A 27,269-nucleotide genomic window follows, 5' to 3' on the forward strand; every position below is an offset into this window, starting at 1 on the left:
CCAGAATTCCAAGGGGCGGGGGAGACTGCGGGAACTATGGGATAGCTATGGAATAGCTACCCACAGTGCAACGTTCCGGAAATCGAAGCTAGCCTCGGACCATGGATGCACACCACCGAATTAATGTGCTTAATGTGGCTGTGTGCACTCGACTTTATACAATCTATTTTACAAAACCGGTTTATGTAAAATTGGAATAATCCCATAGTGTAGATGTACCCATAGTTTCCATCTTCTTGGCTGAGGATAGGGACCCATATTCTTTTGAGGATCAGACAATATGTTTGTCCCGATCAGGCTCTCACTTCTGTTGGTCTCTGGCCTGGCATTTTCCCCAAAGTCATCACAGACAGAATGTGAGTCCTCAGGTCCCTTTTGTCAGTAGCAGGGACTAGAGACTGCAGAAGGAAGCTGAGAGCTCAGATTGAGCCCTCCATTCCCCCTTTGAGTTTCACTGGGGGGAAATCCATAATTGTTCATTCATTGAAAGGTCTTTGGTAACCTATCCTAGCCTCTACCTAGACTTACAAACAAATGCTGATTCCCCCCGTAACAATTAATAATCTTATGTAGTTACACATTTATGAAGTGATACGTTATCCTTCCGTAGTTAATGAATAGCAAGGTGGTACCAGAAGGAAGAAAACAGCTATTTACAGGAACGTTTGCATTTTACTTTGTGGTCACACTTATTTCTTGAAGCCCTTTTGTTTTCTGTGACTTAATTAGAATGGTTTGAAAAGACAAATCCCTATTGGGGTACATTGTTTGCTTTCTTTAAGTGCATTCGGTGAACCCCTTATAGGGTGACTAGATGTCCCGATTTTATAGGGACAGTCCTGATTTTTGGGTCTTTTTCTTATATAGGCTCCTATTACCCCCCACCTCCATCCCAATTTTTCACATTTGCTGTCTGGTCACCCTAATCCCTTACCTTGTGTGAATGAATTTTGTGAAAGAAGTCACTTTTTCCATTTTGACTAGCCAACCACTTCACTTCTTCTTTGGGCTTCATCTTTCTTGTGAGTTGGATTGGAAAACCTCCCGCTAACTTGCTAGCACTTCCCTGTCATATACAGGGACCATTTAGCATATACTCTAATGGGCTGGACCATCTTTTTCAGCAGGAACTAACTGTGGCAGAGATGACAATTTCCTGTAATGTCTTTGGGAGATATTGTTGTATTAAGTTTATGTATCAGTGTGGGTCAGGGATTGTATATAATTCCAAGGGGGAGGGGGACCATAGCTTTGACAGCAGAGGTGGGCAGCCTGTGGTCTGCAGGTCACACGTTGCCTGTCAGGGTAATCCGCTGGCGGGCCACAAGACAGTTTGTTACAATGACCGTCCACAGGCACAGCTGCCCGCATCTCCCTGTGGCTGTGGTTCTCTATTCCCAGACAATGGGAGCTGAGGGAAGCGGCGGCTGGCTTATTATTGTGATATGATGCAATATTGATGCTGGTTTTTCAAGGAAGCTAGGCTTGATGGGATAGCTGATCTAAATATAATGCCTGTTCTTGCAGAACATGTGTTGGTAGGTAAGAGTTGTAGATGTAGAGCTACCTCTTAGTAATCTTAATCTTCTTGGTAATCTTAGAATGGAAACACTAATGTCAGATGGAATTAATTTATATTGCATATTCAGTGTTGGATGCATTTGTTTGCTTGTTTGTTTGTCTAGTATCAAGAATGAAATTGTTGATTTTTGCTAACTGTAGCGCTGAGTCACATATTTGTTTTATGCAGCCGCTTCACCCTTCTCACAACCCAGTTTATTACAAAGCCTTAGGCTACGGATTATTTTTGCAAACCAGACATAAATACCACCAAAATGTGGGTGGACCAAAAAAAGCTTTTTGTTATTAGTGCAATGTCTTGCACTTGCAAGGTACAGGAGATTTTCTATTTTACAAAATACCACTGACAAGGGTCTGAGCTCCAGTTCCTCTTTTTCATCTAAAAATAACATTCATTTTTTATAAAACGATGTACTGTGGTTTCCTGTGACAGAAACTGAACATCTCCTGTATTGCACATCAGGGAATCATACACTGCATAGCCTCATAAGGTGGATCAACAATGGAGTTTGGGGAGGATGAGTCTGCTGTTGGATCCCAATTCTCTGTGTTGTAACCCTTTTATCATTTGTATATCCAGCAACTCCGCTCCCAGAGCTTACTTTTTTGAGGGGGAGAGGATGGAGAAGTAATTTGGAGTGAGGATTTGATCCTGAATTAATTAAAATGTAGAGCACAGGCCTAGAATGTTTGACTTTTTTTCTTCTAAGTAGGAAATATTTAGAATCCCTAGAATTCTAGATTCCCATGCAAAAAACTGATGGGTAAATTTGTCATTCAGAATTGATGAAAGATGTTTTCTCCTCACTAACTAAAAAGAACAAATCAAATACTAGCTTTTCAATATCAAAAATTAGTAGGCTCTAGAGAGCCAATTAAGCATTATCTTCATATCTTGTTAATGTCCTCCTTTTATTGTATGATCTAACTATCACAAGCCAGGTAGATGGTGTTATCAGGCTAATTTTGGGACAGTTATTATAATGTAGTTTTTGCAATTACGTAGTAGAGCAGGTGGCAAGACAGCATGGCTTTGCATTGCCAAGGTGCAAAACAAATTCAGTGTTCAGTCAACCTGAGAGAAAAAGGACAATTCTCATTTGCATAAACATGTAGCCACGGAAACTAGATGCACAGAGGTATAAGGAAAAGAGCCCTATTTTACATGATGTGCATAGAATATTTGACAGTTTAGATTGGAGGCGTCATTGATGTGGGTAGGAATGGTGCAGTTGGTTGCCATGGTTATGATTTTCCCTACTGGCAGTGCAAAGATTGGCAGGGATGGATGCTGGAGGAAAAAAAAAGACACACAAAAACGCCCAAACCACTGCAACACTCTGGCAGCCTCATTCTTTTCTTTTGTTGAAAAGCTATGCATCCTTTCTGTGCTAATGACAGCTCATCTAGCATGCAGTGTAATCTAGAAACATTGATATTTCTATAACAAATCATTTATGTACAACATGTATTTATACCCTGTGTGCACACATATATAAAATATATATTTATACACTTTTATTTTACATAGTGATATAGATGGATATAAAGGTATAGATATCTAATATGTAAATATATGTATATATTCCAGATTATTTTTCCTGATCTAAAATATAATCTAAAAAACTCCAGCCTTAAAACCTAGCATATGTATATATCCACACATGCATGCACATGCTAATTTTAACTGATAAGAAAAGTATGCGACAGTATGAATCTGAATCAATAGAATAAGCAAGCAACAAAGAAAAACAAAGAGGAATGGCTTGAATGGAGGGTGTATAGTTCACAAACTGGTCACTAGTTCTCAAACTAACCGGTCAGAATGTTGTTCACCAATACAAAAATGTGTTTTTATGATTTTACAGATTTTAATATATGGCTTTGACATGCCAGGTGCTGAGCATTCTGGTTCTGATTTAGCAAAACACTTAAGCATATGTTTAACTTTAAACCTGTGAATAGACCCATTAAAGTCATAGGACTATTCACAGGTTTAAAGTTAAGTGCTTTGCTGAATGGCCACCAAACTGCTAAGCAACTGGCCATATTCCCTTATACATTATCTTACTAAAAATCAAAAATAGACTATTTTTATCTTTGCCTCAAAATAGCTCACTACATTGGGCCAAATGCAACTCTCATTTACACCAGAGCAGCTCCTGGACCCATGTAATTGAGTGATTATTCATTCATAATCTTCTAGGCATCTATATAAATGTCTAGATTGTGCTTGTGTTGTAGCAGGTGCCAATTAGAAATAATGTGATTTATTTTTTACAAAAATACTTTAATAATATAAGGTTGTTTGTTTTTTTAACAAGAGCTGCAGCTTAGATTTATCCTTTGAACACAGGCAGCTAGATTCCGTTTTTGGTTCGGCACATGCAAAACCAGTGAAGCAAAGTGTTGGGGGATGGGAGGGAAATATCAGCATTAGGCAGTGGTCAAGTAAATAGGACATGGAACTGAGTGAGAAGATCTGAATTCTCTTGCTAGCTCTACCACTGACTTTCTGTGTGACCTTAAGCAAATCATTTAACCTCTCTGTGCTTCTACATCCCCAGTTGTAAATAAGGATAATTATACTGTGTAAGCTTGGGATCTATAGATGGAAAGGCACTGTGTGAATACAAGGTATTCATATTTATTAAATTAATGTTTTTCCTTAGTTGTAGAGATGTAGTGAGTAGGATGCCCAAGAGTACATTTTTTCTGGAGAAGGCTGTCCAACCTTGTATGCTCACTGCTGGTTCCCCCCTCAGTCTTGTGGGAAATGCTGAATAGGAAAGAAACGAGCTATCAAACCACCATCATGTTTCTACCTGGTCAAAGGGAGCCTGATCCAAAGCTCATTGCAGTCAGTTGAAAGACTGATTTCAATGGGATTTGGATCAGGACCAGTGTGAAATCCAGTGGAACTGACATAAAGTGACATCAGAGTGATTTATAGGGGGGGTCTGGTGGGAGTTTGGGCTTCAGCCTCTGAGAATGTGTGAGATGTAAAGAGGATGGGGGGAAAGGAAGAAGTGTAGACAGAGCCCCCTACCAGCAGTAAGGAAACCTTATACATATAAAACCATAAAACATATACAATACAGGAGGCACACATTTCTGCACAATGCTCCACTGACCTGCCTGATCAGAAGGAACCATTTCAAAGTTGTTCGGTCCCTATGCCAGTTCAATCCTTGTGCCCTCTGCTGAGGATGCCCTCTGGATGCCAGTTGTGATGGAGGACTGTTTCTTTTGCTGGGATTTTATTCCAGACTTTAGGTCTCTGTGGAAGGAACTCCACAATAATCCATGGTCTAGAGGGAAGATTATTTCTTCTCTTCCCTATCCCCATCATCTCCTTATGTGTCTGCTCAGTACCAAGCCTGAGCATGAGCAGGGACAGCTCCAGGTTTTTGCCACCTCAAGGAAAAAAAGAGAGGGGGGGCAGAGTGCTGCCCCTTGAAAAGTGCTACTCCAAGCACATGCTTGGAACGCTGGTGCCTAGAGCCAGCCCTGGGTATGGGGGCTGGGTAGCGGGCTCTGGATTTGTCCTTTTATGTGTACTGCACACCTGGTTCAAACAAAAAATGGAAAGCAGTTTGTGTCTCCAAATTAAAGTGATCTTTAGTCATGATGTAGGAACATAGGAGAAAGACATGAATTGTTGCTGTATTGGGTGAACACCTGCAATATTTCGAACTATGAGCACAATTCTTCTGTGGTCAGAAGGGGAATTCTGACAACATCTGTTTTCCATGGACAAACCTCCACTTGCCTAAACTGCACTCAAAACCTGGTATGTAGTCCCATGCAGTGTGGCTTGTATGTAGGGTGACAGACAGCAAGTGTGAAAAATCAGGACAGGTAATAGGAGCCTATATAAGGAAAAGACCCAAAAATCAGAGGCATCTGGTCACCCTTCTTGTATGTTTTCATCTTGAATCAGGTACACAAAACAAATCCTGACCCAAATCTATTTGTTTTTAGGTATTAATACAATGGGTCACCATCTAATCTCATTAAAGATTGCACTGGTGTAACTGAGATCAGAATCTGGCACAAGAAGCATTTACTGTCAGCGTTTTCAGCTATGAATCAGTGCTGGTTATAATAATCAGTTCAAGTTGTTGTTAATTCTGGTTGATTTAACTATCCTAATTCCTTTCTCTGCCATACTCTTCTTCTCCTTCCATGAGTAAACTATTTGCCAGCTTCCTTCCCTAAATAAACTTCAGGAAAAAAATTAGATTTCAGTTTTTGATTGGCATCACCAGTACCACATCAAAAGAGCTTTATAATAACATTTCCATCTTTTGTATAGAACACAAGCCTATTCCTTGTTTTTTCTGAATCATTCAAATTAAGGGTCAAGATAAAGGAAAAAAATAAATAATTAGATGGATGTATTCTGACATTTAATTATATATTAATAATTGCTCACAACAATATTTCTTTTCATATCAGAGTCCAAAGAAACCAAGGGGCAAAGCCATGCAGTGATTGTCTAACCCAAATTGAGAATGCAGTGTAACTCTGCTCTGTCAAGAGTAGTTCTTGTTATGTTATTAAACTAGTCCTATTTTTTCAAATATATTTTGCATTTTTTCATTTGTATTTTAAAAAAAATTAAGCCGTTTCCCCCTTGCAATAGTAACAATGGATGTATCAAATGAATTTTCCATTGCCTGCATTATCTTTCTAAAAAGAGATGTCAGGATGTCCAGCCAACCAAGTGATCCAACTGGCTGAACATTTTTCGATGCTTCTTAATTTTTTGATAGTTACTGATCCATGTTGCTACCAGTAAGTTGTCTATAAGATGAAAATGGAGCTCTGACATGTGCAGACTGCAGAGTATCCTTGACTGTTATGCTGGAATTCCTTTCCATCCAGTGAAAAATTGTACCAAGTACCGGAAATAATTCCTTCCTCTTTCCCACCCATTAAAGCGAAGATTGTGTTTCTAACTTTCTTTGAGGTTACCTACAGTTGATGGAGAAAGGAGACTTGGCTTATATGATCATTTCAGGGAAACTAATATTTATCTGAGTTCAGAAATGCACATTTCATTCAAGATTAATGACAAACTTATATTTTTCAGGGCTTCAAAATGTCATGTCACCATATTTACTATGTGACTGCACTATGTCTCCCATGATGAGTCAAACTGTATGCCACTATGAACTTATTGTTATCCTGTCTGCTCAATATGATGATGACCTTCATCATTCAAATTAAGTTTGAACTCGATGTCATAACTACTAAGCCACTATTCATCATTTTTTTCATGGTATCGTTACATGCCATGACTTTTTCTAATGTGTTTATCTCTATCATTAATTTTACCTGCAGATATAGTAATATTGAGTGATATGATTTACAGCTTAATAGAATGACTTTTTAAAACACTAGATAAACTAGTAAATCACTTGTAAGAGCCTGCAGCCTGCAGTTCGGCAGATGGACTTAATTTTCTTCCTTTATTTGCAATCTTGAGTGGCTTCCTTGAACTGATCTCATGTGAACTTGATGGGATACTGTATATTTTTGACTATGGTAATGTACAGTAGGAGGGAAATAGCAGCCATCCAGGGCTTCTTTTGATGCTTCCCATGCATAGGCTGCTATGTTTCACTGAAAATAAAACAATGATATTTATGTATTTATTTGTAAGGCACCTATAGTGGTCACATAAGGGTGGATATTACATAGACCAAAATAATAATCTCCACAGCAATTGAATAGCAGCCAGGAGACCAAGTGTTAGAAGATTTCAAGGCCTGTAGTTACTGAAAAGCCAGGCAAATGTGTCTTACATTTTGCTCTAAAAGTTTGGGCTTGATTTTATATCTAGCAAGACAGAATCCCAGAGAAGAAAGTCCAGTATGAGAATCCATGATGCCCAGTCATTGTTTCCCATCAGTTTCATCCTTGGGACAGATAGTAAAGTATTTCTTTTGTCCTATTGAGGTAACTGGGACTTAACTTTCCTCCTTTAAATCCTTCAAAATCCACTTCTTTCATCTTGCTTTCCACCATAGACCTCCACTCTAATACTATCTCATTCTCAGTGTGAAAACCTGCGCTACCCAATGTTTGTAAGATTAGGTCACGAAATAATAGATTCCCACTAACTTTATTTATTTTAACTTGTGTCCACTTTGCAGTAGAATAAATGTTTTTTGGGATGGGGCCAGAGTCATGTCATTTTAAAAATCTCTCTACTTGATAAAGCAGGAACACAGGGATTTTCAAAGCTCTCACCAAAGTACTGGTACAGAGGAAATTAAACAATCCAGATAAGGATCTGACAACACCTTCACAAGTAATGTATGCACAGACAATTACTTGCTGTGAATATGATTAATGAAATTTTACCTTTGCCCACAGTCAACCAATTCATCTTACAATAGTCTAATTTTCTAGGTATGATGCATGAGGCAGGGATGTGTGTGGTCCAGAAAGAAAAAGGTTTACAGTTTTCTAAAATTCCCTAATCCTGTTTATCTGCCATCTCTCCCTAAACAGTGACTGCTCCCTGAGAAATTCAAAGAATTCAGTGGCTTCTTCAAACCTTCCTTCTGATTGTAAGAGTGTCTGTTCATCCAACCAGGGGACAGAAACAATACCACATGACATATGTGACCAATCCCAACAAGCCAATGCAACACCAACTTTGAACATAAAGTGTCGAGTTCTTGTAGCAAAATTTTCAGAGTTCATAGAGGGAAAAGTTGTAAAAAAATTGATAAATAATTTCAAATAAATTCAAAGAACATGTGAACTGCTTAGGGACATTCCATGTGCAAATAAAGAAACTTAATGATTTGCTAAAAATACTTTGCTTGGTTTTGATCATAATAATGAATTATAACTAGCACATTCATTTTCAGATGGCAGTCCATGCAGCATAGTGTGCATATACTTTCATTAGTCTCATCTACTTAGAGGTGTTTTTTTCTCACTAAGCTTACAAAGTGGCCTTCTGTGGTATTTCTGGGTAGAGTTCATTTGAGTAGTCTAGATTTGAGCTGACAAAGGCGTGCATAACTGTGGAGATATCTATATTGTGGAATAATGGGCACAATCACTTGGCCAGAAAAAAAAAAGTACAGCATTTGTAACTACTCTACTATTTAGGAGAAGAGATCAGTCTAGCAGGTCACCATGATAGTGAACCACTCTGACAACTGGTTTGGGGCCTTTAAGCATTACTAGAATATAAATAAATAACAATAGTAACAGGCAGGCAAATGCTGTCTGCTGGAGGTCTGTCAGATATTGCACAAGCAGGTTTTATAGTCTATCCTTATATACTGAGAAGGAGACATACAGCTGAGTATCCTTGGCACTGTCATGATGTTATGGCCCTTAGTTCTTCACAGTGCGCTCCAGTGGCTTCATACTTTATACATGCTGGATATATGCTTAAACGCAGGTTGTAAGCACTTTGAGTAGAACTTACTAGTGCATTCCAGGGGACAGACACCATGGGGACCCTGAAATAAAAGATTACAAAAGCTTTCTTTATCTTTAGAATTATTCTGATACAGGTTACAGCAAAAGAGTTTTTCAGAGGTATTTGATTTTGATACCATAAACTAGATCTGATTTCTGATATTTTTGTTTCCAGAAGAGACTGTTTTGGTAATTAGGAAAACATCTATTGAGCAATTTAGTCCATCCCCTGCCACTACAGGACTGTTCCCTAGTTCCTACAGTACATGTTTCTAGTGCTTTGTCCATAAATGTCTCATGAACTCATAGATTTTCTGTATCTCATAACACTGGCAACTAGAACAGCAGGTTTTAATTTGTAGGTTTAACTACAATATTATGTCAAGAAAATCATCTCCTGCTCATTTTTTCTGACAATGTCAGGGGATGGAAAATTGGGCACTACAGCCATCCTCTTGTCTGGAACTTCTCCTTGTTTCTTGTGATGAACTGAAAAAAAAACTTTAGATCCTCTGGTACTTGTGAAGAAGACTTTGTTGCTTAGAAGCTTAACAGGCATGATCAATATGCTCCTGTGGCTGACCATAAGGTGGTGGCACACCCACTAGTCTTTAAAAAGTAACCTTTTAGAGTTTAGTCCTAATGAGGGAGTGCTCCATGCAGCTGCATAGCTTACAGAAGATGTCATGCATGCACTTTTTAATGAAGTCTTAGGGCATGCCTACTCTACAAACTTAAGTCGACATCCAGCTGCCGCAGTAATTAAGTTGGTAGTGCTTGTCCACACCACATTCCTTGTGCTGATGGAGTGCATCCTCACTAGCAGCACTTGCATTGATGCAGACAGCAGTGCACTGTGAGTAGCTATCCTACAATGCAACTTGCCACAGAAAGTTTTGGAAAGGGCTTGCAAAACCTCATAGGACCAAAACATTTTTGCAGGGGTGACTGGAAACATGATGCAGTTTTCTCCCTCCCCTGATTTCAGCTGGAACCCAAAATGTTTCATGCCTTTTTTCAAAAGGCTGGCATAGTGGCATGTATGTCATATCCTGAGACGCATGGATCCCACTCATCTGTGCACTATCGTTGTGAGCCTTATCCTGCAGTATTTGCAATACACTGCAATGTCCTTCAAGCAGCCCAGCTGGAAGCTATAGAAAGAAACAATTCCTAGTTGCTGCTGGCAGTCATGCAGCAGCTGAACACGGTGGAGCACCATTTTTGATCCCGAGAAACAAGCACTGACTGATGGGATCACATTGTTATGCAGTTATGGGATGACAACCAGTGTCTGCAGAACTTTCATATGCACAAGACCACTTTCCAGGAACTGTGTGCAGAGTGCTCCCCAGCCCTGCAGAACAGCGACATTAAATGAGACCTGGTCTGACAGTGGAGAAGTGGAGTGGCAATCGCTGTGTGCAATCTTGCAATGCCAGACTGCACCTTCCAATAGTGTGAACCTTGCTGTGACTGCTGGGTTTTTATCTCCAGCACATCCCTTCTGTTGCCTCAGTTTCCTTGTCCCTTCCCTTCTCCCCTCCCCATATTTTAAATTAATAAATATGAAGTCATTCTCCAAACATGGACTTTTATTGAACAAACATACTGAAAATTTAAGATAACAAATAGAATTTAACCTTGGACACATGGTGGAATAGAATTGGGAGGGGAAAAACACATTAATCTGTCTTTAAAAGCACAGTAGCCTTGCTTGCACACATCATCGTATGTCTGGCTTTTATTCTTAGGACCCTCTTCTAGGGTTGAGTGGAAGTGCATTCCCCGCCTCACTTCCTGGAATGTTTGGGAGAGCGGGAGGGGGAATAGGGCAATGTTGGAATGCTGTTGTACAGGGGCTGCAGAGGGAGCTTAGCCTCGAGGTGTTTCTCCTGAAGGTCAACCAAATGCCTCAAAATGTCTGTTTCTTCCTTCAGAATCCCCAGCGTCTCCTGCTGCCTGCCATGCTCATGCTTCTGGGCTGCTCCCCTGTTTGCTATGTCCATGTCCAGTTTTATAGAGAGAGAAATCCTCTATGCTTTCTGCTCAGTGTCTGCTGTCCCAGAGTCATTCATTATCTCATTAAACACATCATCACGTGATCTCTTTTGCCTTCGTCTTATATGGGAGAGCCTCTCCACTGGTGTGGAGGAAGAGCTGAAGGCCGCACTTTCAGCCATAAGCCATGGAAAGCACAAAGCAACCATTGTCAGTACAGACCAGTGTCTAGTGCAGAGTTGCTATATAAAAACCACTTCCCTTATTTCAAGGAGGTTTAAGGCAGAACATTTTCATTTAAACAAGGTATTCCTTGAACTGGTTTGCTGTCCCAGCCATGGTGAATATGGCCTTAGGGTATGGGCTCTGGACTGTCAGCAGCATTAGGTAGGCAACCCACGGCAAGAGCAGAGGTAGTCAGGGGGCCATGCCACCTCCTCTTTGTAACATGGATGTTGTCTGGAGATCAGGGACCAGCGCTCACCCTTCCAAACTGTAAACCTTGGCACAGGCTGCACTGGGGGGATGTTTGTGGCAGTGAGTGCGCACCACAGAATTGTCCTTCCCCCCAATCCACCCTGGTGCCATTGCTGATAGTCATTGCCGAAGGCTTCCAGTTACTAAAGGTCAACACCGACCCTTGCCACCCAAACTACAGCCATGTTTTGGAAACTGAGGGTGAAGGGGCAGAAAATCATAAGTCCGAGCAGTTGAAATGAAAACTACCACCACCTCCCCTAGGTGACCCTAGCTGATTTCACTCTCCTGAGAGTGACAGAGGGGGCAAGGGAACAGATGCTCTAAGCATCCAGATACAGACCAGATCTTTATGCTACTATGCTGTGTACTGTGATGATCAATACTAGAGTGCTGTGGGAAACTGTCCTTCCATTGTGGAAGAAATAAGGCAGCCCTTCTCAGAAACCTTCTGCAATGAATTACAGAATGCGTCCAAAAAAGTTTCTTGGAGATCTCTCTGGAGGATTCCCAGGTCATCCCTGTGTACATAAACAGTCTTTTTCATGGGGCACTCTCTACCTAGCTGGTGCAGCCACTGAGAAGCAGATAGACATTCTATCTCACCTTGTTAATTTTAATTAATAATAGAATATAAGAACATGTGACCCCAAAATATTACTTGAAAGTGCATACTCACCAGAGGCTCCTTCCCCAGCATTAGACTCAGACATGATGCTGTTCTGCGACTGGTTGGACTACTCCGGGATTACAAACAGCTTCTGGCTCTCTGGGAGAATGGATTCCTCACTTGCCTGTCTCCCATTTTCCTCATCCTTTTCTTCCTCATCCAAGACCAACTCCTGAGTGTTGCCTGCTCTGGCTTGGGACTCCAACTCCTCAGAGGTATCCAAACTGCTCTTGGGGGTTGCTGCTGAGAACTTTATGCAGCTCCTTGTAGATGTGGCATATCTGCAGTGCTGCACCAAAGCGACTTTTCACGTCCCTTGCATTCTGGTACACCTGCCGCAGTTCCTTGATTTTCACACGGCACTGCTGCAAGTCCCTGGCCTAGCCTTTCTCCCTCATGTCCTGCACAATCAGCTCATTGATGTCTGTTTCTATAGCTGGATTGGAGCTGTGCCTGCACAGCTTCTTCTCCCCACAGACCAAGAAGATCCACCACTTCTTGTGTATTCCAGGCTGGTGTGCATTTGGAGCATGGAGCTGCCATGATCAGCTGGACAGGTGAGCTCTCCATGCCGAAAAAACAGGAAATAGAAATTCAAAAGTTCTTGGTCATTTAACAGGGGACGGGCTGTTTCCTGTGTACCTGGTTGCTGCTAGCTGTACAGTGGAGTTGAAAATCTTTACCAGGGTGGTCACAATGGAGCATTGTAGAACACCTCCTGGAGGCCATTTAGGTCAATGTAAACAACACAATGTCTACACTGCTTCTACGTCACCCACCTTTAAAAAGTGGAAGTCAGATCCTAGTGAGGCAAATAGAAAGGAGCACAAACACTTTTCTTATTACACTCAGCTTAAGTGCAAGAGTGTAATAAGAAAAGCCAAAGAGGAGTTTGAAGAACGGCTAGCCAAAAACTCCAAAGGTAAAGCAAAATGTTTTTTAAGTACATCAGAAGCAGGAAGCCTGCTGAACAACCAGTGGGGCCCCTTGACGATCGAAATACAAAAAGAGCGCTTAAAGATGATAAAGTCATTGCGGAGTAACTAAATGGATACTTTGCTTCAGTCTTCACGGCTGAGGATGTTAGGGAGATTCCCAAACCTGAGCCGGCTTTTGGAGGTGACGTATCTGAGGAACTGTCACAGATTGAAGTGTCACTAGAGGAGGTTTTGGAATTAATTGATAAACTCAACATTAACAAGTCACAGGGACCAGATGGCATTCACCCAAGAGTTCTGAAAGAACTCAAATGTGAATTGCAGAACATTAAACTAAGGTTTGTAACTCTCCTTTAAATCGGCTTCGGTATTCCATACTGGAGTAGCTAAGTAACGCCAATATTTAAAAGGGCTCTAGGAGTCATCCGGCAATTACAGACTGGTAAGCTCTACGGCATACCGGTCAAATTAGTTGAAACAATAGTTAAGCAATAAATTGTCAGACACATAGAAAAACATAACTGTTGAGGAATAGTCAACATGGTTTAAAGGGAACTGGATAATTCATGGTAGCTAAGTCCATAAACGGCTATTAGTCAGGAAGGGTGATGGTGTCCCTAGCCTCTGTTCATCAGAGGATGGAGATGGATGGCAGGAGAGAGATCACTTGATCATTGCCTGTTAGCTTCACTCCCTCTGGGGCACCTGGCATTGGCCACTGTTGGTAGACAGATACTTGGCTAGATGGACCTTTGGTCTGACCCGGTACGGCTGTTCTTATGTTCTTAACAACATCGAATTAAGCACTACACCTCTCACAGTGGGGGAGTAATTAAGTCGATACAGCAGGTGAGTTTTGTCATCGGAAAGGACCTGGTAGTGTAACACATTCATTATTAGGTCGAAGTAAGACAGCTTACATCAACCTGTGTAGTGTAGACCAGGTCTTAGACATATTTTGCACACTTTTACCCAGCAGCTGAGCCACACTTCAAAGTTTAAATGTTTTGAGTGGTCCTGTTTGGAAAATCTTCAGTAGTTGGTTGAAGGCAGAAGAAGTCAATAAACTTCTGGGTGGAATAAGTCTCTAATGTATGTCAGCAAACACTTTTTTTGTGTGTGGTGTAATTATGTTTCCATTCTATTTGTACACTTTCATGACCACAATTTTCTCCTTGTCAGACTGCTCATTTACTATAGCCCACAGCAGTTAATTTCTCCAACTTTCCCTCCCACTACTTCAGTCCATTTGTTTAGTTGACTTGCTTTTGATGCATGCAGGGCTGTCACTTGCCAAGACTCCTGGACATGTCATGCATTTTTATTGTTATAAGGGATATTGATAGGTTACTAGTGTTTATATTTCATATGCAAATTCTACCAAAGTTTCTACCTCTAGGGAAATAGTCAATTTTTTCTTATGATCACTAAATTTATTTGGTTATTTAAATTATTTTCTATCTTTTGCCATAAGTCAAACTGAAGCAGCTAAAAATTTTACATGACCTATAAATGACTTTCCCATCAAGAAAGTCACTTAAGCCACTAATGAACAATAATGTCAAAAGAACATCAAGAAAAAAACAAGGTGATATCTGTTGTAAGTTAACTATTGGCCCCATCCTCCCCATCATTCTTAATACATCTTTGATACACATTAGAACACTCTCCCCAGACTATTGTGTTAAGTTTTTAGGTAACCTACCGCTGACGAGAACTGGATTCCTTCAGAGTTATAACACAAATCTAGTCTTAATCCACTTAATTTTCTACATTAACTTATTCTACAGTTGTACATAACCTTGAAATTCTAGTTCTCACAGCATTCCATGAACTTTCCTTTTGGTTCGTTTCGTGCACAAATTGCAAACCATAGATTCATAAATAGTCCATGTTTGCATAAATGCAAAATCTCACATTTACAAATTACTGTCATTGCAGCTTATTGCTAACTTGTAGCCATTGCCAGGGAGTTTGTCTAAGGTCACCTGAGACAGTGGAAGATCACTGCTTAGGGATAGGGCCATTTGTGGGTCCTCACTTATGGGTAGAGGAGACTGTAGAGCAGAGCTGATTGGAAAAGAGACCCCCCCACAATCTTTCTTGCCAGATTTTGAAATTTCAGTGATATAGGTAGTCAAAGATACAAAATGCTGCAACCTGTCTAATAACAATACAAATCACTGAGAGAATATTCTCACGAGTGCTTAACACTATACATTTGTTGTCTATGCAGTCCTGCGTTTAATTCAAAGTCACCCATTTACTGGGTTCTAAATAGGCTATTTTAATGATCACTTCTTGCTCCACACCCTGGGACACTTTGGGTGTCATAGTCCTGGACTCATCTTGTATGAACTGAGGCCAATCTTTTCCAGTCCAGGGCTATGGAAGCCATTTCCAAGGAGAGCCTGTCTTAACAACTTAAACTGGTAAGGTGCTCTAATGTACTGCAAGGCACATGCAGTCTGCTTATGGATAGGGAAGATGCCAAGTCCACTTGGCATTTTAACCTCTTAATAAGAGACTACTAAGGGAGGAAATGAAATGGAAGAAATATTCTCCTGTTGAAAAGTGTCCAGATACTACAGTGATGAGTGCTTTCAACATACACAAAGTGTTAATATATATTAAAATTAATAATATTGATAGGTTAGATTGTGCTTTAAATTGCATAGGAGATGGGGAATATGGGCTATGGAAGGAGAGGTGGAGTGATGCCCCCAGCCCCAGCAAATCAAGGGGATCCAATGGAACTGTGATTTATGAATCAAGAGGAGAGAAAGGAAGAGATGGCAGTAGCCACAAATCAGAATGAGAGCTATGCCCCTACAGCCCAGTGTTTTGACTAGTCTAGTTTTTTAAACTGAGAGCCCATTCAAGGGTAAATTTGTATATTAACTTGCATTAAGGGAAACTTCTGTATTGAATTATTATAGACTCATTCCCAGACATATCAAGAGTTTAACAAATGACAGAGGTATTCAGAAGTTGAGACTCCCTGAGTGTTACTAAGAAAAACATAAAAATTACAACAGTAAATTATTCCTGACAGTATGCAATAAATTAAAATAAAATATAACCCTGCCTTGCGTAAATGCTCACCATTGTGAGTAAGGGTTTTACAACAGATCCAAAGGCATCAAGCATCAGGCAGAGACATGCTGGGAACATCACAGAAAATATGATGCTTTCTCTCCATTTTTGTGCTGTGCTACTGTGCTGAAATTGTTCTACAGAGTGACCTAGGCTGAACTGAAAATTAAATCTGGAGTGGTTCAGGGTCTGGAAGGAAAATGGCTCTTCTAAAACAATATTTGTTTGCTTGTTGCTATGAATTATTTTTTTAACTTGGTCTCCAGCTTTGCTTGCCTTCATTCTGCATCAGTGACTTTCTTTTGAATCTTACCAACAACAACATGTAAGGTTTCATTTTTATTACTTAAACTCTCTGCTTGCTTTTTTCCTTCAGTAACTGCTTTTGAGTTACTTTGTCCTCACTAGAGGCAGGAGTTCCTGTCTGTAGGATTGTGAGTAGGAAGATGGTGCCAATCAACTGCATGATGGATGTTGATTAGCTGCAAACTGCAAAAAATCTTTGTGTCCTATCATCATCTTTTTCTTCTGAGGCTTGATAGGGAGAGGAAGGTTCAGTGTGGGCAAGCTTAGCCCATATAAGAGCAGATTTATTGCCAGCTCAGTTTATGTTATGCAGCAGATCCTTTGCTAACTTACTGCCAGTGTCGCATGACTTCCAGTTTTCTTTTAAGTGTCACAAGTGATGAGACTTTCAACATTTCTCTTGTAACACTGTTCCGAAGCCCAACAGATCTGACACTCAAGAAGTTTTTCCTTCTATTCAACCTGAATTTTTCCTTTTTAAAATATTCTACAATGATTCCAAGTTATATTCCTTTGTTCCATCTCAATTCATCTCGATACTGGGTATCTGCAACCTTTAAAGATGAGTAGTAGTATGTTCAACCCCAAAAGCCCCAATCAGAATTGGGGCTCTTTTGTGATAGTTACTGTGCAAACATTTGGGTGAGTATATGAGTTGTTAGGCCATGATCTACTAAGTCCTGATTCTTTAGCTTAAGCTGTTGCAGCTCATACTTATATCTCTGGAGGTTCCCAGTTGATTTCCCAGTGTGTCTGTCAGATGGCAGCTGTCACATAAGTGGGGGCTCATCCATGATTCAAACCTTTGAGCAGAGGAAGTATGTAACCTACTAATGTGTCTGGGTGTATGTTAGAGGTAATTCTCTTTGCTGATCCACAAGGTATATGGTCTGTTACAGCCCCTAGCTCCTGGGTTTTATCACAAGCTGTAGCAGATCATGCTTTTATCTCTGGGGACCTCCCATTCAATCTTCAATGTGTTGGCCAACATAGCAGCCATCACATCTACAGTAGGATTTTTGTGTTATTTCCCCCTGTTGAGACAACCGTGTCAACTCCATCCATATCATCCATAGATGATGGGGGTGCTAGCATAGATAGGGCTCTAGTCAAATGTCAATGTTTTAAGCACCATGTTGTATAACTCAGCTAAGAGCAGACTTCAAGGGCACAGTAGTAAAATTACCGGCAGCTTTTGGCAACTTATCTATTCTAGTCTTCCCACCATTGGCAAAGTAAAGTACTAACCAGTGTGAGTAAGGGTGACAGATTCCTATGCTAAAGCACTGAGAAAGTGGATAGAAGGTAGCCAGTTTAAAAATGACAGGGGAAAGGGGTCCAATTCTGTGCTGAATAATTTCTCTTCCTTTCCACCTACTCAGTATTCTGCAAAAATATTCAGTTATAAAGGTTTTAAAATCCAAACAGCGTTGTTGTTGTTGTTTTGCAGATCCTTTTCCTATTCCCACAGATATCAACAATAGTTTGTCATAGCCATATCTCTAACTTTCCTTCTCCAAAAGAATTACACGATTAACCCGATTTTCTGTCAGTCCTATTAGCACTGTAAAAATGCCATTTGTCTGTACAAGTAGACCTAGGTTGTGACTTTAGATATAGTGTGGAGCAGAAGGTGCTGTGCCACCCCTGAAGTAACCTTGAGAGCCACTATAACACCCTGAGTTACAGTTTCTCACCTGCTTCCTCCTAGCTCTGTGGGAATATTGCCACCCCCATGCTAGTTCAGCTGTGCTAGCCACAGTATAGAGGTGTAGAGAGCAAGTCTCCACATATTTCTTGCTTCTCTTTGTCCACTGTTCCAGGAAAGGAGTAAGCAGTCAAGCAGCTCTACTTACTCTTGTACTCCCAATCTAAAGGCCTGGCTAGCGCACACAGTGGTTTAAAGCGCAGTGGCATTTTTCCCCTTTATTATCTTGCAGGAGTGTACAGTCCAAATCACAGTATAGCCTCTGGATAAAAGAACAGTCTGCCTTACATGAGGTTTAGACTTCACACCTTCATTTCAAGGTACTTGATGCATTAATCCCTAGTGCCCACCACACAGTGCTATTGTTAATCCTGATACTGCACTAGAGCTAATACACAGTAGCAAGAAGAATCTCATTATTCCAGCATTCTTAACTAGTATCACGGGCAAGAGAAAATGTGTATGGAGCAATCCCAGGATACCAGTGCTCAGCGTTAGGTTCACACAGTACTCTGAGAGTTTTTACATTGGAGTACTGTGCTTCAGATCGCTCCCTTTTAAAATCAGCAGTGAAAACTGATATTAGATATGTTCACAATGCAGTTTGTCCCTCCATAATTTGATTTATGGGAAAAAGAGGGCAAAACTTTAAAAGCTGAGTGCTGTTCAGTAGTACTTAATTCCTCAAAAGTTTAAATCCTTCACTTAAATGTACAGGCTTTACTTACCTCTGCTTTCACCTTTTTATGCACTATGGATAGCTAAACTGCAGGGGGAATTCACCCCCAGTAGACAGCAGAGTGAGTTCCTACACATTTCTATTGCATCTGGGACTCCATAGGAGGACTACTGGCACAGACTGTCCAGGGGATGCTCTGAATTAGCGCATCCCACAATTGCCCATCCCCTGACTGACTAGCACTCCCTACTGTTGAAACTGCTGTAGTAGTGACCTGTGTCCCAGGATCCCAAGCTCACTGAGCAAAATTTCTGCTTTTAACTGTTGAAAATGATCTCCTTAAATACATGTATAGATGGCACATTTCGCCACACTCCCTTAGATTTATGTCTCTTTTATGCTTACAATAGAGCTATTTTGTACTCTTCAGCAACCTGTTTAAAAACTGTGGGAAAGGGTCTCTTAGGTTACCCCAAAAGATCTATAGCTGCCTATTTGGTCTGTGTAATTCTGTGGCATTTATTTGAAAATTTAAACCCGTAAATCCAGACTTTGAGTGAGTACATTTTATTTGTAGAAGAATTTACCTATACAAAAGACTGTATAGTTCTTTCTTTTAAGAACACTTGAAAATCACAGAAATAGTAGCACCACGTAAGAATAAATAAATCAAACTTCAGATCATCAGTGTAAAAATGACAAAGGCCATTAAGATTTTAGAATCAGTAGTCTAACAGAAACTGACAATGTAGAACCAAACATGATCACAAATAAAACAACAGTACTAAGAGAATCTGTAGAACAATTAACATATATTATCTTTGAACCTGATAAAAATAAAACCAATCTAATGAATTCTGGAGTATCCAGAATATGGCAGAGACCTTTTTAAAGGAAACAGTATTAATATTTCATTACTAACAGCTTTAAAAACTAACTGTCTGGTCAAGAGAATAATTGCTGACAAATTACCAGTATCTAAATTAAAGAGAATTTAATTAGTCATCTTTCAGTGTACTGTCTTCATGCTCCATAGAAATGAAAACCATGATTGAGATGTGTCAGATCAATTGTTCAATGTCAGATAGTTTGACTCTTGAGGTGCAACTGTCTGTTCAAGTGTCTGAACAAGAATACATGAACTGCTTCCCTCTCTTTTGTAGAGAAACTAAAGTTCTCAAGGTGTTTAGCCTAGGGTAGCATACGACATTTGATTGGCTTTGTGCCATCCCTACAGTCCAGTGGTCAAAAAAAGGGGTTTTAGGTGTGTTTCTGGGGGGAACTGGGCACTCAACAATAATATGAATAAAATGGTCTTTATAGGTACTACAGAGTTCAAAGCACTTTACAAAGAAGGGTAAGTATTACTATTCTCATTTCATAGATGGGGTGACTGAGGTACTAAGGTTAAGCAACTAGCCCCAGGTTACACAGAGGGTAAGTGGCAGGCCAGTACTACTGGGATATGCTGCCTCACTGAGAACTAAAGGGAGGAAAGAGAGTTCCATAAACAGAGAGAGAGAGAGAGAATAAAGAAAAAGATTTTATACCAAGGACAAATACATTACATAGGAGTCAAGTCCTGTTTGTAATCTCTCAAGGATGACAATTTAAAAATGTTTTTTGTCCTGTAATTTATAAAGTAATTATTAATTCTAAAAATCAGTTATGCATAATTTCCAAAGAGAAACAGTATGTTTGCTAGAAGCTGGGAATGGGTGACAGCGGATGGATCACTTGATGATTACCTGTTCTGTTCATTTACTCTAGGGCATCTGGTATTGGCCACCGTAGTAAGACAGGATACTGGACTAGATGGACCTTTGATCTGACTCCGTATGGCCATTCTTATGTTCTTATGTTTTCTATAAAAGAACATTTTAAATTAGATATTAGAATCTAAGGCCTTGTCTAAGATAACCCTAGAGTTCTATTAAGTCCACACCTGTAAGTGTCTTAAAACAAACCAACAACAGAGTTAGGACTCTAAGTCCATTCTTCTTCCTCACAGAGTGCAGGGTGTGCATCTTGAAGGAGACTAAGGCCTGCTTTTCCTCCTAGTGAGGTCAATATAAAAACATCTATTGACTTCAATGGGATAGGATTGGGCTCTTCACCACTTGGTTCTAGTACAAGCTATCATTTTGGTTGAGTTTTATAGGATTGGATTTTTTTCTTTGTTTTGTTTTGCCTTTGAACACACTATTCCTTATGGCATGTATGTTGCTCTTATAGGAAGAATAGTATAGTGCAGTTTTCCTCTAGGGTCTAAAAATATTGTCTGTAAAACCTATGCCATTCACTATGGAAAGAAAGTTTTGGAAGAAACTGTGAGTTACAAATATTTATAGTATCAATTTGGTTAAATTTAGGAATTCTGAGTCTCACAGGGAAATTACCCTTGAAAACTAAGGCTCCAATCTCAGAGTCATGTAAGTAGCCTAATTACGGTATGAAATGTTACTCATAGTGGGCTAGAGACTGTCACAACCTTTACTTGGCTGCACAGGGCAGTAAGATTTGTCACACTCCCCTACTGGGCTCTGCTTAGATTGTGCCAACTGTGGGAAGTAAAATAGAGGTTACACACCTGATATTCCCTCACTGTGCAAGTAGATGAGGAAGGGATGGAGTGTAGGAGGAGCCACCAGCAGGGCAGCCACCTAGATACACATGGGGAATGAGCTACTTCACAAAAAGGATTGAAGTAATTTATTTCTCAGGGATAAGAAAGGAGGAATTCCTCCTCCGAGTATATGTCAGCACTATAATCACAAGGTGTGATTGCAGCTCGAGTAGACATACCTGAGCTAGCTTTCATCTAGCTAGTTTGGGTCCTGGAGCAGCAAAGCTACAGCAGTGTCTGCTTCACTGGAAGCTGTACAAGCCCACCCAGAATCCTGGTAATTACACCTGGAGCTAGCCCACACTGAAGCATGTGCTGCTTTGGCTTCACTGCTCCAGTATACTCAAGAGAGCTAGATTAAAGTTAGCTTGGATATGTCTACACTAGCTGCAGTCACACAGTTGCAACTCATTCTCTGGTCTGCTCCTGGGGCAGCGCAGTTAAATGTTTTCCCTTGCTTAGGGCATATTGTAAAATTATAATCCAGACATTGTGACAGTGCAGTGTATCGTGATGGTTGCACTTTAGTTGCTTTGTGCACAGTTGTTTGTGTAGCACCATATATTCTTTGAAGTTTAGGGAAATTTTTTTAAGTATTATCTATCGCATTAGCAGAATGGGTGAATGATTTGTAATGGATATATTTTTCAATAAATTTTTACTCTTTTTGTTCCATTTTTTCTGTTCCTTTCAAACTGCTTGAAACCAGGTTGTAATTTTCTCAGATTCATTTGTCGTTTGAAATTATTCACCATGTAATTTCTGTGAATAATTCTTAGTTTGTAGCTCATTTGTGAGCAGTTTGTTGTGTAATTCTGATATTCAAAATTTGAGCTGTTTTGCTTGAACACATGGATCACACAGACTATTTCTGTACCACTTTGTATGAACATAGCTCTTGGAATTAGATTTCTGATGTGAATACTAATTCTAATTAACTATCTGCAAATATTCTGCATTATTCAATTAAAAATGTATTGTTTTGTCAAACATTCCTGCCAAATAAACTCACTTCCTAGATATTTATTAGAAAATTTGCTAGAATATTCACAGGAAGCATAAACAAAAGGGAGTATGAATACAGTCAAATGTATTTGTTTTAAAATGTGAACAAAACCTGGTGATTTCATCTCTCCTACCTAGATTTTTACCATGCTAATGATTATTATTACCATCTTATCTAATGGTTTAGATTTGATAAAAGATTAGAATATTTTTACTGACCAACCGTCACATTGATACTGGAATTGGTTTTATCCATTCTGTAGGGTTTGGGTTTTTATTTTAGTAATGACAAATATTGTGATAGATGGCAGTTCATCTCAGTTAATTGCACTAAAAGCCAAAAGGCTTATTCCTAAGGAATATTCACATCTTGTATAAATACAAATCTTTCTCTTTTCAATTTATATAGTAAACCATTCTTAGTCTAAAGGATCACTCTGTCTACAATCACAGTCCTTGGTAAGCTGCCAAACACAATAGGGCAATAATTAACATGTGCCAGGAATTCATCAACATGCACAGTGGTAGAGGGCAATAGCAGGCACTTTTTTTTCTTCTTTCCACATCTGTGTAATTCATGAAAGATCTCCAGTATGTAAATCAGTTCCTGCTAAACACCCAGTAATACAATTCCTTTTATTTTCCAGGGCTGTTGTCAAATTTCTTGCACATCCAGGAAAGACATTTACTCTGTCTTTTTTTTTTCATGTTCAAAATCCATTTGCAGACTGCAGATGGTAAAAATAACATATTTGTTTACTTGCCATACAGACTGCTCTGTAAATAAATCATCTGATAAACTACAAAACAGGAACAGAATGAGATTCATTTCCTTTAATGTTGTACCAGTGGGAATAGTGGAATTACTCTCCCTGTTAGCCCAGGGTGACAGTAAGCTGGCCTGCTAACTTATGTGAATGTAAAGAGAAATACTGTAAGTCATACTGTAGCTAGCTTTTACCACCCACTAGCAGGTAGTCAAATAAATCAGAGATGTAAATTAAATTTCAATTAGTCTTCAGGTAGACCTTCTTTCTCTTTATCTGTAAGGAAACCAATCCTTCCCATCTCTTTTGTTGTTATTGTTATTAAAATGTATCAGCATTTAAGTGAAATCCCAAGCACTTGCCTTCTGTTATTTACTTTTGACCTTAATGCTAGGGGAGTGTGGAAGCTCTCCAGTTAGGTTACCCATATCATTCACTTGCAGGAAATAACACAGGAATACTGGCAGATGGTAACACAGAGGAGTTCTGTTGTGCAGTTACATTATATAAACCTGCTAAGTAAGAAAGCCAGTCTGCCTGCCTGAACACTCTGGGATCTTGATTTTTTCCTTCCATCTTTCTCTCTTATTCTCCAGTTCATCCTCATTCTTCCTTCCATATGCCCTAACCAGATCCTTCTCTGTAGGGCCTCCTGGGAGAGGGGGAAAGTGGGGCAATTTGTCCTAGGCCCTGGGTCCTGCAGGCCCCCCCCCACCCCAAGAATATTGTATTCTATAGTATTGCAACATTTTTTATGGAAGGGCCCCCTGAAGTTGCTTTGCCCCAGGCCCCCTGAATCCTCTGGGCGGCCCTGCTTCTCTGTCCCCTTCATATAAATTTTCTCTTCCCTTGATCTTCCTTCCCCAGTCCAAATCTCTCTTTTTGACTCCATCAAGTTCACTGCATTTGGAAATATTCCACAGGTCTAAGATCTTTCCCTTATTCCACATTTCTAGCTGTTGCTGATTTCTTGAGTTTCTCCAGGAAGAGATGCCTCAAAATTTGTCCCCTTCTACCTTGGAGCAAGGGAGATTTGAAGACACAGTGGACCAAATTCATCCCTAACGTAACTCCATTAACTTGAATGGAATTACATGAGGGATAAATCTGGCCCAAAAGCTAGACAGATGGATTTTAGCATTGGTACTTCTATTGGGACACAGGAAGAGGAAAGTGTCATGCCTATTGAAATCTAAAAAGACCTTTGAGTCTGTTTACATCTGAAAATTGGGCAGAACACTGAAAATTGGCGCTTGTTTCTTAACCAGTTTATCCATATTAAGCAGCTGGCTGTATAGAAATGAGCACAAATAAATCTGTACACAATCAACCATTTTAGCTTTGTCATAATATGAAAACTATATTTCTATATAAGACTTGATTCTGTTAAGGAGCCCTCACCAAACCATGACATTTAACTCATGATGTGTTATTTTGGCATGATGACATTGTGTTGCCTGGGCCCCAGTGACTAAGACATAAGCCTGTCCCAAAGAAAAATTGTAACAGCCCTGCAAAAATGAGGACAGCTAGAAATCCAACTTGCCATGGTACTTTCATGCGGCAAGAGGAAAGAAAGATTGATATCATGCCATTGATCTGTAGCTGCACTCGTTAATATTAGTGGGAGCTGTGCATACAGATCACACATAAAATGATAAAAATTTCCCAGCTGTGTAATTAACTAATTATAACTAACTATAATGTTGAGCTAATAAGTTGAAGAATGATACCCAAAAAGTCATTTGCAATTGTGCTGTACTGTGTTGTGCTTAACTTCTCATAGGGATGTAGATCCCCTTTTTCTTTCACTTCATTACAATGGCTGCCTTAAAAAAGTCAGAATGTCACCTCATTTTACATAAAGTGATATCTGAGAATGACACCACAGTTTTCCTCAACACTTGGAACAGACAATAACTGTGGTAACTGTATGGTAACAATGACAATGTAATGATGACCACTGAATTTTTTGAGCCTGACGTGCTCAACAGAATACAGAATATGGTGAGTACAAAGTGCCTACCCAGAGGGCTTTCAAGCCAATATATGCAATGCTTTCTATACACTATCTCTAAATATAAATTAAAGGCCTGAGTCTCCTCTAACTTATGGTAGTATTACACCAGTGTTACTTTATTGACTTTAGCTGCATTGCTCTTGATATACATCAGTGTAACTGAGATCAGAATCAGTACCATTGGAATGACTCTAAACAATCATAATGCATTTGGGGCAAATCTACCATCTCTATATTATGCCTCTGGTTTAGCTAGTAACAAGTTGCTTCTGAAATACAAAGGATTTTTGAAAAATCATTTTATGTTTTGCTTGTTGTTTTTAATTCTGGTGTTATATGCAGTCCTAAGCACTCAGATTCTATGGTGATGAGTTTGGTTTACATCTGTCTAGCTAGACAGATATGCTCTGATACTACTTTAACAAAGGGAGAAATGAAAAATGAGCAAAAGGTTATCTAGGTTTTTGTTGCCCTATGGTATTTGCTAGTGCTGTCCATTTCCTTCAGCTTCTGCCCACTTTTACAACTGATCAGGGTCTGGTATACAATCTGAATAAAAATAATGGGGACTGTTCACCCACTGACGCTTGAAGAATCTATAACACTAATGGAAGTTATGCATTTAAGAACATAAGAATGTCCATAACGGGTCAGACCAAAGGTCCATCCAGCCCAGTATCCTGTCTACTGACAGTGGCCAATGCCAGATGCCCCAGAGGGAGTGAACCTAACAGGTAACAATCAAGTGTTCTCTCTCCTGCCAAACAGAGGCTAGGGACACCATTCCTTACCCATCCTGGCTAATAGCCATTAATGGACTTAACCTCCATTAATGTATTTAAGTTCCCCTATACATACAGCCTGACAGGTTCTCTCTCTCTACTCCTATATTGTATATTTAATCATCAGGTGATGACAATGCATTTATTGCTAGCATTTAGCATAGTGAAATGTTACATTGTGATATTCTAAAACACTGAATTATATCAACACAAGGGAATAAACAGGCTCCAAAGATGACAGTAGCAGGCATCTTCATAAACATTCAAGGGCAAATGAAACCAACACAGAAATCCAAAGATATCAGGAAGTATACAAGCACTGAGTCAGACCCCAGTTAGAGAAGCAAATCATCTGTGCCGACATTTGACTCTGGCCATGTGACCTGAATATGCACTAGCTATGAAAACTAACTCTCCCTTCACATTATCATCGCATGACAGAGAACAACAACAATACCTAACTTCTGCTGAGGAGCCATATGAAAGTGTTGTGAGGAGTCATTTCAACTATACAGTATGATAGGATATTGTTATTTATTATTATAACTATTATGTGTATGGTGTCAATAGTGTACTTTTATTAATGTATTAGTTTTATTTATACCTTTATAGCTTTAAAAAAGCACAGATCCCAAGATGTAGGTGCTTTTGCCATAAGCTACAAATACGGTCACTTTAAAGAGTGGTATTTCCTTACCACAAAAGAAAAAGCAATCATTATCAGAATATACATGGTCTTGATATTCCCTCACTGTGGAAGTTTCAACTAGCTGAAAGCATGTGAATAGTCTCATTGAAATCAATGTAATGACTCACATGCTGAAATTTAGATATGTGCTTAGTTGCTTTGCTGGGCTCAGGAATTGGAGACTAAAGGCACAGTGGATCCAAAACCGAACAGTTTAATACAGATTATTATTCCTGGTAGTATTATGGTAGCACCTGGGAGCCCTAGTCATGAACAAAGATCCCATTGTGCTAGGTGTCGTACAAATACAGAACAAACAGATTGTTCCCCAGAGGACTTACAAGCTAAGTAACAGACCTAATACACTGTTACCTGTGGTCATTGAGGCTAGAATGATGCACGGGATGTGAGAGTTTGTAGGGTTGCTTGTTTTGGTTTTATTTTGATTTTAAGAGGTGAGGGATGCAGCT

Source organism: Chelonoidis abingdonii, chromosome 6 (assembly GCF_003597395.2).
Source record: "Chelonoidis abingdonii isolate Lonesome George chromosome 6, CheloAbing_2.0, whole genome shotgun sequence".
NCBI lineage: Eukaryota > Metazoa > Chordata > Testudines > Testudinidae > Chelonoidis > Chelonoidis abingdonii.